The sequence below is a fragment of the Delphinus delphis genome, chromosome 9 (genome assembly GCF_949987515.2).
Source record: "Delphinus delphis chromosome 9, mDelDel1.2, whole genome shotgun sequence".
Classification (NCBI taxonomy): domain Eukaryota; kingdom Metazoa; phylum Chordata; class Mammalia; order Artiodactyla; family Delphinidae; genus Delphinus; species Delphinus delphis.
In genome coordinates, this window is record NC_082691.1 from 64,996,727 (window position 1) to 65,012,261 (window position 15,535).

Below are 15,535 nucleotides of genomic sequence, written 5' to 3' on the forward strand. Positions count from 1 at the left end.
ATTTTTCAGAATCTGCAGAAAATATATCTTGGCTCCTCCACAGAGCCTTGGGTGTCAGTTCAGCAGAAATCAATAACTAGCTTCTGTTCTCTTGTTGCCTATTCAGGGGTCCTTGAGTCCTGAAGATTTTACTCCTAGCCTCCCATGTACTTACAAAGAGTCTCCTCCTCCTGTTTCCATCCATTCTGCCCTTTCTCCTCCCTCATGTATAGCAGATAGATAATACACGTGCTACGTTACTCCCAGATCACAGCTGAATCAGCATTCCTCCAGATAGGGTTTCATGTAAATAGGGAACATTTGAGGTGGTGTTACCTATCCCCAAAGAACTAACTGCTAAAAAGTAGGTACTTTGGGCCTGCAGGAGGGGGCTAGAAGAAATATTTGGGGCCCAAATCATGTAGTTCATCTCTATAACGATTTGACAGGGTTTAAGAAGGCTGATCAAATGGTCTCAAATCTGGCTGCATCACAGAATCACCCAAGGGGTTAGAAAAAATGTACAGATTTTGAGATCCCCAACCGCATTCTGAATCACTGGTTTCTGGGTAGAGCCTGGAAATCTGTATGTACAGCAAGCAACTCAGATGATTCTGGTGCAGGGGGCTCTGGTGCAGCTCTTCAATGGGCCAGTACTGAGGAGCCAGCACTCAAAAGCATGCCGGCTCATTAGAGCCCACGTTCCTCATGGCCAGGAAATGTGTAGGCCACCTTTGCTTACCTCCGTCCAGTTGCCCTGGGTCCAACCTGAGGACAAATGTTCCTCTAAGAGTCCAACTTGATCACCTTGCAACTCTCCAGATATCTGTTAGGTAAACCCAGGACAACTCTAATTTCTTCCCTCCACTCTGAACTAAATGCTGTTCCGCCCCCACCCAAGAAGACAGACCTTAGTATAAAGTAGTTCTGCATGCAGGTAGATACCCAAAAGAAAGTCAGGTGGGGAAGTATGGCCACAAGTTTATGTGATGTCTGGGAACAAAGAAGGATGCCTCTGAAGGGATGTTTTGGGAGCCGTAACAACATGCAAATGGGGTATCACATTGAAGCCCTTGAGAGCAGCCTTTCTTAACTTTTTGATCTCAGGACCCCTTTATGCTTGTTTATGTGGATTATACCCATAGATATTTACGGCATTAAAAATTAAAAGTGAGAAAGGGCTTCCCTGGTGGTGAAGTGGTTGAGTCCGCCTGCCGATGCAGGGGACGCGGGTTCGTGCCCCGGTCCGGGAGGATCCCACATGCTGCGAAGCGGCTGGGCCCGTGAGCCATGGCCACTGAGCCTGCGCGTCCGGAGCCTGTGCTCCACAATGGAAGAGACCACAACAGTGAGAGGCCCACGTACCGCAAAAAAAAAAAAAAAAAAAAAATTAAAAGTGAGAAAATGTTTAATATTTACTTATGAATTAATTTATAAATAACAATAATAAACTCATTACATATTAACATAAATATCTCCTATATGGAAAGTAACTGTATTTCCCCCTTCAAAAAAAAATTTAGCGAGAAGAGTGACTTGTTTTAACTTTTTGCAAATCTCTTTAAGTTTGGCTTGATAGAAGACAGCTGGATTTTCAGATCTTCTGCATTCAATCTGTGGCAATATGTTGTTTTGATAGAAATATATAAAGAAAATCAGGCTTCACACAAATATGTAGTTAGGGAAAAAAGGAGTATTTTAATCTGCTTCTGCACTCAATCTGTTGTGCTAGTCCATGCCATGTAACCTCTGGAAAATTCCACTGTACACATGAGAGAATGAAAATGAAAAAGGCAAAAACATTCTAGTGCTACTATGAAAATAGTTTTAATCTCACAGACCCTCCCTGAAAGGTTCTCTCCACCCACCAGGATCAGGACCACACTTTGAGGACTGCTGCCTTAAAGAAAAACAGTGTGCACATTTGTTTGCCAATAGCAATAGCTATTGCTTTGATACTGCTGTCTTGGCTGCACAACTGAGGCAGGGTGAGGTGGGTAGGCTAATGGACCACATGCCTCTGTTTGCAAAGCTGGGTAAAGCACTAATTATAGGCAATTATGATTGAGACTTTGGTCCAAGACGACACCTCAACAGGTAAACCTAGTGATTAAACCTGTCTCTGCTGGGAGCCACAGCCCATAGTCCTACTCAAACAAGATACTCAGGGCATGTCCAGGCCTGGGGACAAGTGGTACTTGGACTGAGAAACAGACTGGCCAGTATTCAAAACACCTCAAAAGCTGTGGTGTTTACAGGGTTCTGAGTGTGGGCAGACAAATGGCTCTCCTCATTTGCTCAATGCACTTGCTAGGTGAGCCTACCCAGACCACATTCTTTAATACTGCAGCTGCCAACCCCGCAATCCTGATCTCTCATGCCGTTCTGTGTTTTTCTTTGCACCAGCACTTATCACCTCCCAATACACTATATAATGTACTTATTGATTATGTTTATTGCTTATTGCCTGCATCTCCCATGAGACAAGTATCTTTGTCTATTTTGTTCACTGCTATATCCTCAGGACCAGAACAGTGCCTGGGATAGAGTAGGTGTCAATAAATATTAGTGAACTAGTAAGATTTACAGAAGAAGGGGCAGAGAAGAACATCACCAACCTGCAAGCAGCCTGCACCCAAGAGAGGAGGAGGGCTGAGCCGAGCATGCCCAGTTTATTCTCTCCAAATTCCTGACGCAGATTAGACCATTCCTTCCCCTTTGGGTGACTGAAGAGCAAATAAAAGTTGAAAATGTGGCATCTCCACATAAAAGGAAACATCAGAAATGGACAAGCATCACCCACCATCGACTTTCAATTGTTTGTTCTCAATCCCTTTGTGCTTTAACTATTTAGCCTATGGTCAACCGGGGGTGTGGTGATCCTCAGATGAGGAGACCAGAAGTTCTATCAAGACCTTTCTACTCCTCTTTCATCAGACACTCCCCCAATGCCATCCACAGCATCTGGGCCCTTTATGTCCCTACTGTTTCTCAGCTCCAAGCCCACCCTCCACTCCACTTTTGATGCTGAAGGTGGGGCAGGGACTCTGCAAACCACATTTCCCAATTCCTTTGACAGTTGTTTCTTGTTAGGTAGGGTCCGCCAAAGGGAGATGGGCAGGACATTGTACAAAAAGAACACATCTTGGGGAGTATGGGGGGCTCATTTCCTGTCTTCCAATCATCAGCTTCATCATCTCCTCAGAGTTACTAGCAGGATTCAGACCACACTTCTCCTCGGGTGCATAGAGCTTGCCCCAGGAATCCCAGCATCTGCCCTGGGGGACCTCCTCTGAACTCGTAGGGTAACTCCACGTCTCTCCTTTTGTTCCCCCGGTCTGAGGGATGGTAGCTGCTTTCTGCAGTTGTTAATCTCTATGTTACCATTCTTCTTTGCTATTTAAGCTCTCCAGCACCTGTGTACCCAATTCCCTGCACTGAGACCCTTCTATTTGAAATATCTACCATGGTTCCTCTTTCCCTTGGATGGCCCCTGACTGGTACAGCTCCTTTGTGGATCCTCCTGGGACCACTGGTGGACAAGTTAGAATTGATCCCCAGAGGTTTCCTACATGAGTCAGAAAATCTCCATTAATTAAATCTCTACATTGCTGGAAATTAATTCCCTATTCCATTTCTCTTTCCTAATGATGTCCCTCCACATTGTCCAATATAGCTAGAGTGACTGTACAGCCCAGTTCAATCCAAACAGTATAGGTTTATGCCTGTTGTCCCAGCATAATTATTAATAGAGCCTCCTTTCTCTCTCAAAACTATCCTAGTTTGGGTGATAAATTATATCGTCACTCTAAATATAGATCATTATATGTTCTACAAAGAAATTAAATGACGGTAAGATACTCCAGCAATAAAATACCAATTACAAGATGTTCCAAGTTTGAATATCAACCCCTTTTCACCACGAATTTTCTGGGAAGAAATTAAATTTCAATGATTAAAGCCAATGATTAAGTTAAAGTCCAAAGATATTAAAGTCCAAAGGATTTAAGGTCTCAAATCATATTCTCTTCCCCTTGTGACTTAAGGTTCGAGGAAAATTAGAGTCCAATTCCCTCCCAATTTGTTATTCAACTCCTATGTTTTATTCCTCAATGTTCCAAGGACCTGCACCAAATGTTGGAGTTGAGGGGTCCAAAAATAGCCTCTCTCTTCCCATGAGAGCTTTGAACAGATTATAAAATAAAACAAAGGATGACAGAAGGGAAATTAAAACAACACCCTTATGTGCTCCCTTTTAGCACGATCCGTAAAAACTTCCCATGAGTATTTCTCATGCTCTCTCCAACCCCATCTGCAAGCTGAATGGAAAGAACTCTGAGGACTTAGAAAAGGGTGAAGCTAAGAAATTTCCAGAAGTTGTTTCTTGCAGCACTTAGGTCACCCTGCCTGATATACCCACCAGGTTCCTGGAAGCACTGACCCAGGACAGGTATTCCTACAGCAGGGAGTTAGCTGTGCAGGGGAGACTTAAAGGAGCAGAAGAAGACTTCTGTACCCTGTGGACAGCCCAAGCCCAGGAGAGAGAGAGTGGAGCTGAGGTGACCATGCTCAGCAACATCTTCCCACATTCAAGCCAGTCAGATTAAACTCCACCGGGGAGGACTGAGGGATCCTCTTTCCAGAGACTAAGGTGATCACACCTTCCCAGGGAAGGATCTATCTCCCCACCAAAAGAGTGTTTTCTTTTTGTGCACCCCCTGTTTTGACCTCCAACAATCTTTCCTTTGCTCCCCACCCAGATTCAATTAGCTCTTTCTCAAGACACACCCCCTCCTAACTTCCTTAGGTATAAAATAGAGAACTACATTTGCTTCTCTCTTGTGACTAGCCCACGGCAAGCCAGCCAAATAGTCCTCGTTGGACAAAGTTGGGTGAACGTTAAAACAACCCTTCTTGACCTGCCTCTCTACCTGCTCCCAATTTCAGAGTCCACAAAGGGTCATTCTTAGTAGACATAACAGGAGATCCTTAACACATTCTTTTATTGTTTTTCTTTTAAAGAATAGAGGCATTTTCTTACAAATCACCAGGCTTTTTCTGAGGGAAGCTTGTGCCCTCAGCAATTCCCTGCCTCAGAGTCCACCTGCCCTGGAGACCACTTTCCTTTGCTTGAAATGGAGAGAGAAAAGCTCAGATCCTCACCATAGCAGGAATAATGCTGGCCTGGGCTCCCTTTAGTGTGCCTACCTGTCTTTTCTGAAGGACACTGTCCTGCATAGCCTTTAATACTCAGGCCAACGTTTGGTCCCATGTGGCCTAGCACCTCATGGCCAAAGCGGATTAGACCAAGGTAGACCCCCAATCCATGGGGGCTCATCCACAGACTGGTCAGCATACTATGGACAAGAGACTGAGTCATTTAGTGGGAATTGAAACCCAAATTTCATATGATTCAAATGGGAGAGGTCACAATGGACACTTTCAAGCCCATAAGACAGCAGGACCCATGAGTAAGCAGAGGAAGTTGACTGATAGAGAAAGGACAATGGGGTAGTTGTACAGAGAAATGCAAATGGAGAGAGGCGGGGGGGAGAGAGGCCCGAGAGAAAGAAAGAGAGAGAGAGGACACAGTTTGGAGGAACCTATCCATGGCGGTATCTTCGATCCTGACAGTTGTTCAGTTCCTTCTACATCTGTCCTTATAATAACCCTCTTTTTCCTTGACTAACTTGAGTGCATCACTGTGCCTTGTCTGACTAGAACAATTCATTTCCATAAATGTTTCCAGACTGTGATGAGGGATCCCCTAGAAGACCATGAACATGTGGGCTTCTTCCTACCTACCTGTCAGGTGGCTTGAGCAACTAGCTTTGGGAAGAAGTTGTGAATAAATAATAGAGAGTTTGGCAAGATCGGCACTTTGGGAAGAAAGGAGAATAAGTAGGTGAATCTTTGCTTTCTTCTTTAGGTTATTATGAGGCTCAGAGTTTAGGGTAAAGGAGAAGACATCACAGCAAGAAGAATTCTCCAGGCCACATGGGGAAACAAAGGAGGTTTCTTCAAGGACATCGTGGTGCTGGACATTGTGCGTGTGCATAGTCTCACATTCAATAAGGGAGTTCAGATATGAAAAGGAGGCACTTTGAAATCTGTGGAATGAATAAACTAATGAGGCACGTCTACCCCAGATGGAGAAAGCCCGTCAGTTTCATTAGAAGTTTCCAATCTTGGGACTTCCCTGGTGGTCCAATGGTTAATACTCTGCGCTTCCATTGCAGGGGGTGCTGATTCGATCCCTGGCCGGGGAACTAAGATCCCTCATGCCGTGCGGTGCCGCCAAAAAAAAAAAAAAAAAAAAAAAAAATCCCAATCTCTAAAATTTATAACATGGGAAGCTATAATATATTGAATTATGTCAATCTTCTGCCCCCCAAATAAAGAAGTTAGTGAGGCCATCAAATGAGATGAATTTGACTGAGTTCAAACTAGCCAAGTAGCCAAATAATCTGGTGTACATTAGAATACTATTATATAAACCTCTGGTGAGTTTCCTTTATTAAAGAGCAAGAAGTCAGCAGGAGAAAGGCAGCTTTCAGGGGGTATGCAGAAGTAAAAGCGAGCTGGAGTCAGGAACCCCTCATCATCCTCCACTGGAGAGCTAGGGAGAGATGAGGCGGCAGTACCCCTCGGCACCTCCCCTCAGCATCCCCCAGCCAGCACCTCCCAGCACTCCCTTATGCCTGCCTGGCTCATCCATCTCTGAGTAGCTCTGACCTAGCTGGGGAGAACTGAGACTGGGAATTGCAGCATCCCTGACCAATGAGAGTTGAAGGTCCCTCAGCAGAGAGTAATCCCCCAAGTCAAAGGAAGGGATGAGATCTGAACATAGAGCTGCACTAGACACCCAGCGCCCACCCTAGCAGGGCCCACCTCTGGGACACAGCAGCATCTGTGCTTGCCTAGGAGAGGGGTGGTGGTGAGCCTGCTCTTGGCATGAGAGAGAGTGAACTCCCACTAAAGGGAAGAGCTGGGTGCCCAGCATGGCCCAGTAACACAGGCCTGGTTCTTCAGAGGGGAGCAACTTGGGAGTCCTGTGGTATCTGTCAATGTGTTTGCCACCTTAGCAACTCCAGTTTAAACCCATCAGGGCTGCTTTGTCCCCCCCTGTCAAAATAGAATACAGATGGGGAAAGAGGCACTGCCAGTCCTCACATTGCCAAAGGCCTGGGTGGGGATGGTCAGAAAGACGAGGGGCCCCGGCTGCAACACCAAGCATGTTTGAAGGAAGTAGCAGCTCCAGGTGGAGCTGAGACGAACCTCTCATAAGGAATTGGAAAGACCTCACAGGAAAGCTCACTGTGCGTAGCATTTCGGGCCAGGGTTCTGAGGAAGCGAGTCCCATAATGACCACGGAAAGAAGACTGTCCACCTTGCCACCCTCCGAGACAGGGCTGACCCAGGACCCAGTATGATAGCAGACAGAACTGTTTCTGAATAACACTCTCTGGAAACTGCGAGGAAGGAATTGTCCTCATTGCCAGGTGAGGGCAAGAATCAGTGAAACAGGGATTGAACAGTAAAACAATTCAAGCGAAACAATAAAACAATTCAAGGGGAGAAATCACAGGCCTAGTCATTCAGAGTGCTTGAAAGTGATTATTCTAAAATGCAAATTTGGTGACATCAGATCCTGTTTAAAATCGCTGCCTTTTCTCCATTCCCACACGCCCCGCCTTAGCTCAGACCATAATTAACTACCACTAGGATAATTGCCATAGTCTTCTAACTACCACCAGACTTGCCTCGCGCCCTCCCCACACACTGACTGCTTTTGGGAATCACAACTTGAACCTTTCTTAGAGGGTGAAACCAGCAGGGCTGGCGGGGGGGGTGGTGTGTATTAGTTGAGAGGCAACAGAAAGCAACATCTTTCTGGACTAGAACTCATGATGTTTGTGCCAAGTATGCTAGATACTTTCTCATGCTCTATTTCATTTAATTTCATTGTCACATCCCCGCAAGAGGCACATGTCAGTATCTGCACTTTAGAGATGAGGAAAATGAGACTCAAAAAGGGCACGCAAAATGTCCAAGCCACATAGCCCTAAGGGGTTTGAACTCGGGCTTCCTGATATCCTGTCTCATGGTGTGAACCAGTGGTGACATTTCCCTGCCCTCATCTGCCCTCTTCTTTCTCTCTCCTCAAAGCCCCAGGACAACATATATCGATCTGGCTCCCAACATCTCTTCCTTGATCTGCTGTGGTCTATGACCTAACCAACCCTGTCACCTTCTTCTGTCCACATGTCCTTTGCCCCTTCATCTCCCCCTCCCCACTCCCCCTCCCAAGACTCCATCAGAGTTTGCTGTAGCTTCACCCCCATTTTCTGGAGAAGAGCTGAATAGATCTCAGCATGTCCAAGGCCTACAGTATTTCTGAGGAAGGTGATAGGGCCCAGGCTGGGGCTATGTGAACAAAGGCTGTTACAATAATGCTTTCAGGGCTGGACTAAGTGTGGTGTGCACACAATGCCTTGCATTTTGTCTCTTAATCATCCCCTCGCCTATCTGGCTGGTTCCTGACATTGAAATCCTGTAACATCCAGTGAAAAGAGAGCCATTGTTTCTTTCCAAAACAGAATCTGGCCTGTCATTCCAAATACAGATAGGAGCCTCGCCTTTTTAGTCAGTATCTGCAGTGCCACTGTCCCTGCTGGCCCTTACTCTCCCCTAACAATAGCAGCCAGGTGTCACCGAGGGCATGAGCCAGCACAGCTGGAGGCCTCCAGGAAGTGCTGGGGCTTGACACCCTCTTGGAGAATGGCTTCATTCCTCACCTTAAACTTGGGGATCTCCAGGCCAATCCAGTGATGGAGCTGCAGGTCCGGGTGCCCTTACTGGGCCTCTCAGTGGCTTGCCTGAACTTGCAGCCTCTGATCTCACCCCTCAAATCAGGCCCTTGAGTGTAGGGCACCGGAAGCAGCTATGCTCTTTAGAAGATGTTACCCCTTAGAACAGAGCTTCAGTGTGTATAGGAATCCCTTGTCATCTTGTGAAAATGCAGGTTTGGATTCAGTCCGAGATTCTGCATTTCTAACAAACTTCCAGGTGAGATTACTGTTGCTGGTCTGGGACTATGTGTTTACTCACAAGGGCGTAGAGATTTGCTCAGTCCCCAGGGACAGGATTAGAACTCACATATGAGGGGCATCTGTGAGGCTGTGAGGAAGCCACTCTGCTGGAGTCGGCCATGATGCCATTGTCCCCTCAGCAGACCCAGACACAGCAGCAGGGTCCAGCCCTTGGGAAAGAGTTGAAGAGGATGAAAGAAATGATCAGAGATGCTCACAGAATAAAAAGGGGTAGGGGGAAGGACATCTGTGGTGGTATTAGTTGGAAGGTGAGAAACAGGGTGGAGTGTGGGCTATAGGTCCTGTGAGGAGCTATCAAAATGAGGTCACACATAGGAAGACCCTGGCACTTATTCATTCTGACAAACCTTTCCTCTTTTCCGGAGTCCTCTCTTCCGTGTCAGCTCCAGGAGGCTAACTGTGTGATGCACTCAAGGAGAAAGCCAGAAGCCCAGCCAGCGGGGCCTTCCTGGCTCCTCTGCTCTAACCACAGGCTGCAGGTGGTCCTGGGCCCTCTGCTACTTCCTACTGCTCACGACGGCACACGGACACCAGTGGTTCTGCAAATGGGTCACAGCAGGTTGGGCTATGTCAGAACCAGCAGGGAGGCTTGTGAAATTGCAGCGTTCAAACCTAGAAATTCTGACATAGCAGCATGTGGGAAAGAGCCCAGGAATTTACAAAAAGGTTTAAGCTCCTCAGGCTGTTATGAAGCACAGCCAAACTTGAAAAGTATTGATTTATGCAAAATAATACTACCATCCAACTGTGCAAAGTGCTGCTAACAAAAGGGAGTTAAATGCCAATGTTATAGTGTAACTCCAATTGTGTTTGTGTGTGTGTATGTATATGTTTTGTAGTATATAATAAACAGTATACTTCCAAGTTTATAAATACACACTCATTAGACATATAGATGCATAGATATCTGGGTGGTAGGATGATAGGACTATAGGGTTTTCTCTTCTTTATTCCTTTCTCTTCTTTACTTCTGTTCTCCACCCCCACTGCCCAAAGGACAGGGGTGACCTCAGGCTCCCTTGTCCCTGTGTGCACATCTGATGACGTCACTCTGGTCTAGAGACAACGGGCGGATGGGGTCAGGGAGGCCTTGAAGCAACACACATGTGCCCCAGTCCCAGCCTCACCACTTACAAGCTGGGCAATGGACTTCCATGACCCAGTTTCACCATTTGTAACAAAAGGCTAAATAGTACCTTCTTTAGGAGGCTGTTGTGTCCCTGACACAAGCACAATGTAGATACTCAACAGAATATTTTCTTTTCTGACCCTTTTACTGGAAATTCCTGCAAATTTGATCCCAGTTAAGTCTCGAGGGTATTAAATAGTATTTTTTCCACTTATTTCTGAGTCGTACAGATAGTCTTCTGTGCATCAGCATGAAATTCATGAACCCTTCGCAGGGTCTGAGGCCACTGTCCACATAGCCTCTGCCACTGAATGTCCTCTAAGAAGATGAGAAGGGGGTTCTTTGTTATCCTCCCTCCAACATACGCACACCCTTCCACCCACCCCCACCCAGAGCTTTCGGTCCTGGGGTCTGTTTCTGTGTTAAAATGTACCCAGGTTTGCTTCAGTCAGGTATGACACAGACTGTCACAGAGGAAGAAATTTATACTCATGGATCCCTAGAAACAAGAGGTACACCATGCCATACCATGAAGGGCCACATGAGAAGCACCAGGGTAGGTTAGGAGGCAGAAGAGAACATGGCCCAGAGCGTTTATTAGGGTTTTCCCCAGAGGGGATGGGCCAGGCAGGGTAGGTACAATGAGTAAACTTAGGATGGGAAAGTTTGAAGAATTTCAGCAGTCTCTGGGTGGGTGGTCTCTAGGTGTCTGGCACCTGGCTCTAGGGTGATTAAGGGCAGGAGGAATACTGACTTGTTGTGTGCAAGTTTGGTAAAGGAGATGATGTATGTGTGGGCTCTGGGTTGGTTGGTTTGTATATGACAGGTGCACTCTTGGGGAAATCATTTGCTATTTTTAGGAATTAGCTGGCACTGGGAGGGGCAGTCTCTCCAAGATCAAGGCACCAAATGCCAGAGTATTAAGGATACAAAAAATTTTTAAAATATAGTCAATACAAAAACAAACAATCCAACCAAAAAATGGGCAAAAGACCTACCTAAATAGAGATTTCTCTAAAGAAGACATACAGATGGCCAAGAGGCACATGAAAAGCTGCTCAACGTCACTAATTATTAGAGAAATGCAAATCAAAACTACAATGAGGTATCACCTCACACCAGTTAGAATGGGCATCATCAGAAAATCTACAAACAACAAATGCTGGAGAGGGTGTGGAGAAAAGGGAACCCTCTTGCACTGTTGGTGAGAATGTAAATTGATACAGCCACTATGGAGAACAGTATGGAGGTTCCTTAAAAAACTACAAATAGAATTACCATATGATCCAGCAATCCCACTACTGGGCATACACCCTGAGAAAACCATAATTCAAAAAGACACATGCACCCCAATGTTCATTGCAGCACTATTTACAATACCCAGGTCATGGAAGCAACCTAAATGCCCATCAACAGACGAATGGATAAAGAGGATGTGGTACATATATACAATGGTATATTACTCAGCCATAAAAAAGGAACAAAATTGGGTCACTTGTAGAGATGTGGATGGATCTAGAGACTGTCATACAGAGTGAAGTAAGTCAGAAAGAGAAAAACAAATATTGTATGTTAACACATATAGGTGGAATCTAGATGGTACAGATGAACCAGTTTGCAAGGCAGAAATAGAGACACAGATGTAGAGAACAAACATATGGACACCAAGGGCGGAAAGCAGTGGGGCGGGGCTGGTGGTGGTGGGATGAATTGGGAGATTGGGATTGACATGTACACGCTAATATGTATAAAATAGATAACTAATAAAAAAAATTAAAAAAAATAGTCAATACAGCTTTGCATAATCTACCCTCAAAAATGCCACTGAGGTCTTTAAATGACACAGAGCAAAATCAATTGCAGGGTAAGAAGGTTTGTGTATTTTGGAAAATCTTGTGAGGTAGACACAGACTTCAGGACTCTTCTACCTGCCTCTTTAAAGGACGGCCCTCGTAATTTTAGCACCAACTTTTACATAGCACCTTCTTTCACAAATTTTACTTTATTTAATTTCCATAACCATTCTATGAGATAAGCCTTTGGTCCCCATCTGATTTATAAAGAAACAGTCTGGTGGGGTGTTTGGGGTCAGGGGAGTGAAAAATAAGGGACCCACTAACATGTGTGAGAGCTTAACACATAGCCCTCCTAAAGGGTAGGTAGTGTTCTCCTCATTTTACAGGTGGAGATTTGGAGGCTCAGAGAGGTTCAATGGCCCTGGTCAAAGCCGGAAACTGAAAGGTCCTCCTGGGTTAGGCACTGAACCCATATTGGTCTGATCTCAAAACCTATACCCTTTCCACCATATTCACTGATTCAGGCAATAGTGGTGAACCCCCGTGTGTTCCAGATGCTACTCTGGATGCTGGATGTACAAAGCTAAGCAAAATAGATGGCATGTTCCTTAGTCTTGGGGAATTTACAGAATAGTAGGCGGAAAGATATTAATCAATTAATCATCAAAAAATACAAAATTAGAACTGTGTTCAATACTTTGAAGGAACACTTCAGTGGCCCGGAGCCCGCCTCTAAAATCCTGGGCCAGGAGTCCAGGTCTAGGGTCTATTTTACCAACAATGCAGCCCTGGTTGGGGCGCTGAAGCTGTTTCCTGGTCCATAATAACCACCAGGGCACCAGGGGCGCGCAACCTCCTTCATAACGGGTACTGCTTGACCCTTCAATGCCCACCTCCTCCAGCAGGTCCAGAAGGTGATGGCCACTCAAACCAGATTCCAGCAATACCAGAAGACATGGCAGAGAAGAGCCAACAAATAAATTGTTGAGGGCAGTTAGGAGGAAAATCCCTGGAATGTGAGCCTCATACGTTCACCTGCCCGAAAGAGTTTTCCTTCCTTAGGAGGAGTGACAGCATTTGTCAATGACACAAAGATACCAAGACTCTTCCCTTCCCTTGTTCAATTCTGACTCAGGGGATGTGAAGGGAAGACTTTTTTGAGAGGGGGAAGCTGCTGAGAAGGTTCCCTTGCTCTTTAGGGGGAGCCACAGGAAGAGACACTCTGAGTATTGAAAGGTCAGGGAGTGATGCTTCAATGTGGTTGCTGGCACTGAGGACACAGTCAGCGCCCAGGGGGCCTGAGCAGACAGTCAGACCTAGGTCCTCAGTGCCATCACTGGGCCACCAAATTAGCTGTGCCTGAAGTCCACCTACCTCAGAACTTCCTGTAACCTGAGATAATAAAGTCCTTGTTTAAACCAGCTTGAGATGGGGTTTCTTAAAGACAAATATATATATATATATATATATATATATATATATATATATATATATTTTTTTTTTTTTTTTTTTTTTTTTTTTTTGCGGTACGCGGACCTCTCACTGTTGTGGCCTCTCCCATTGCGGAGCACAGGCTCCGGACGCGCAGGCTCAGTGGCCATGGCTCATGGACCCAGCCGCTCCACGGCATGTGGGATCTTCCCAGACCGGGGCATGAACCCGTGTCCCCTGCATCGGCAGGCGGACTCTCAACCACTGCGTCACCAGGGAAGCCCCAAGACAAATATATTTTAACTGATGGCTAAGAATAAGTTTTATTTTTAGTATCATGAAGTTTACTTACAACCTCATGGGAGCAAAGTCATTGACGCCGTCTACCTAGATCAAAGGTATCTTTTTAAGTAAACGTTTTATTGAAGTATAGCCAACATTTAAAAATTTGTGCAAATTCTAGATGTACAATTTGATGAATCATGATAATGGGAACACACCCATGCAACCACCCAGGTTGGACCTAGAAAAATGGGGAAAATTTGGATAAGTAGAAGGTAAAGGGCCAGCCAGGCATGGTAGGTAAAATGAACAACGTTAAGTCTAAGTCCCAAGGTAGGACCTTATGAGGTACACTAGGGAGGCTATAAGAGTGCAGACTTGACAAACATGGATAATTAGGATAAAGAAAGAAAGCGCATCCAGACTCATTCATTATGTGCATTTTAATAGACTTGTCCTGCTGATGCACCCTTTTGTCTGGACCCAACAATATCTATTCCTATTAGGAATATAAAGAGGAGGAATCCAAGAAGTACCTAATCTAAGGTCAACAGCAACTTAGAAAAACGCTGGTTAGTAAGCACACATATATTTTCTTGCTCTGCCAGCTAAGAGGGACTAAAAGCTGTGACACTCCAGTAGAGATGAGCACACAGTGATTTCTAATACCATTCTCTAATTCAAAAAGCCAGGGTTTATCCAGAGCTGATTCTATGGCTGGGGCAGGAAATATACAAGATGAGCCTGGAGCATCTTGTAGTGCCAGAAATAAGGGAGTTCTTGGGAAGGAAAATACCCCACAGTGATGGGGGTATCTCAAAAGGACTGAGGAGCCAACTGAAAGAGCCCCCATGGCCAAGCTGGAACAACTTGAACAACAACATGAAGTAATGTTGGATCATAATCCACAGTGTCGAATAAATATCCATGAGTCCATATTCATATTAAAATAATTAAATAAATTAATAAGTAGAGAAGAAGAGACAAATCTTCCATACAGAAGAATTCTAAATAACGTTGGTAGGTATTTCACCCTCAAGGATGTGGATTATAACTTCCCATCTCTTAAGTGTGGGCTGCAGATACTGACTTCCTTCCAAAGAGCACAGTAGGAAAAGGGAGAATAAGCATTTTTCTCTGTGGTAGAGAAAACTGACAAACACTACCTCAGCCAGGTGGTGAAGGTCGGCACCAGTAGTCATAAATCATATTGCTAGTATGCACCCTTGATATGATGTGATTAGAACCCCCAAAATACATAACCCCAGTGCAATCATGAGAAAATCATCAGACGAATTCCACTAGAAGGACACTACAAAATCCAAGTTTATCAAGAACAAGGAACGTCTGAGAAACTGTCACAGACAAGAGGAGCCTGAGCAGACATGACAACTGTATTAGTTTCCTAGGCCTGCTATAACAAACCACCACAAAATGAGTGGCTTAACAGAGCAGAGGTTTATTCTCTCACAGTTTTGGAGTCAAGAGGTCTGAAATCAAGGTGTTGTCAGGGCCATGTTCCCTCTGAAGCCTCTAGGGGAGGATCCTCCCTTACCTCTTCCAGCTTCTGGTAGTCCCAGGCATTCCTTGGGTTGTAGATGCTCCACCCCCATCTCTGCCCCCATCGTCACACGACTATCTTCTCCCTGTGTGTCTGCTCCTCTTCTTATAAGGACACCAGTCATGTTGGATTAGGGGCCCCCCTACTCCAGTATGACTTCATCTTAACACCTTACAGCAGCACCAACCCCATTCCCAAATAAGGTCACCTTCACAGGTACCAGGGATTAGGACTTAGCATCTCC

At 45.3% G+C, this 15,535-nt stretch overlaps 1 protein-coding gene across 8 annotated transcripts in view; it reads right to left on the minus strand.

Annotated features, from left to right (window-relative positions):
* The window catches only part of DPY19L1 (dpy-19 like C-mannosyltransferase 1), a 242,178-nt gene that overhangs the window by 101,852 nt on the left and 124,791 nt on the right, over positions 1–15,535 (minus strand). The window contains exon 26 of one of the 8 annotated variants that reach the window (XR_009520643.1): positions 2,598–2,705. The exons of the other annotated variants lie outside the window; for them this stretch is intronic. The gene's annotated coding sequence lies outside the window, so the exon portion shown is untranslated. The remainder of the gene's footprint in view (positions 1–2,597; positions 2,706–15,535) is intronic. 8 annotated transcript variants of the gene reach the window in all.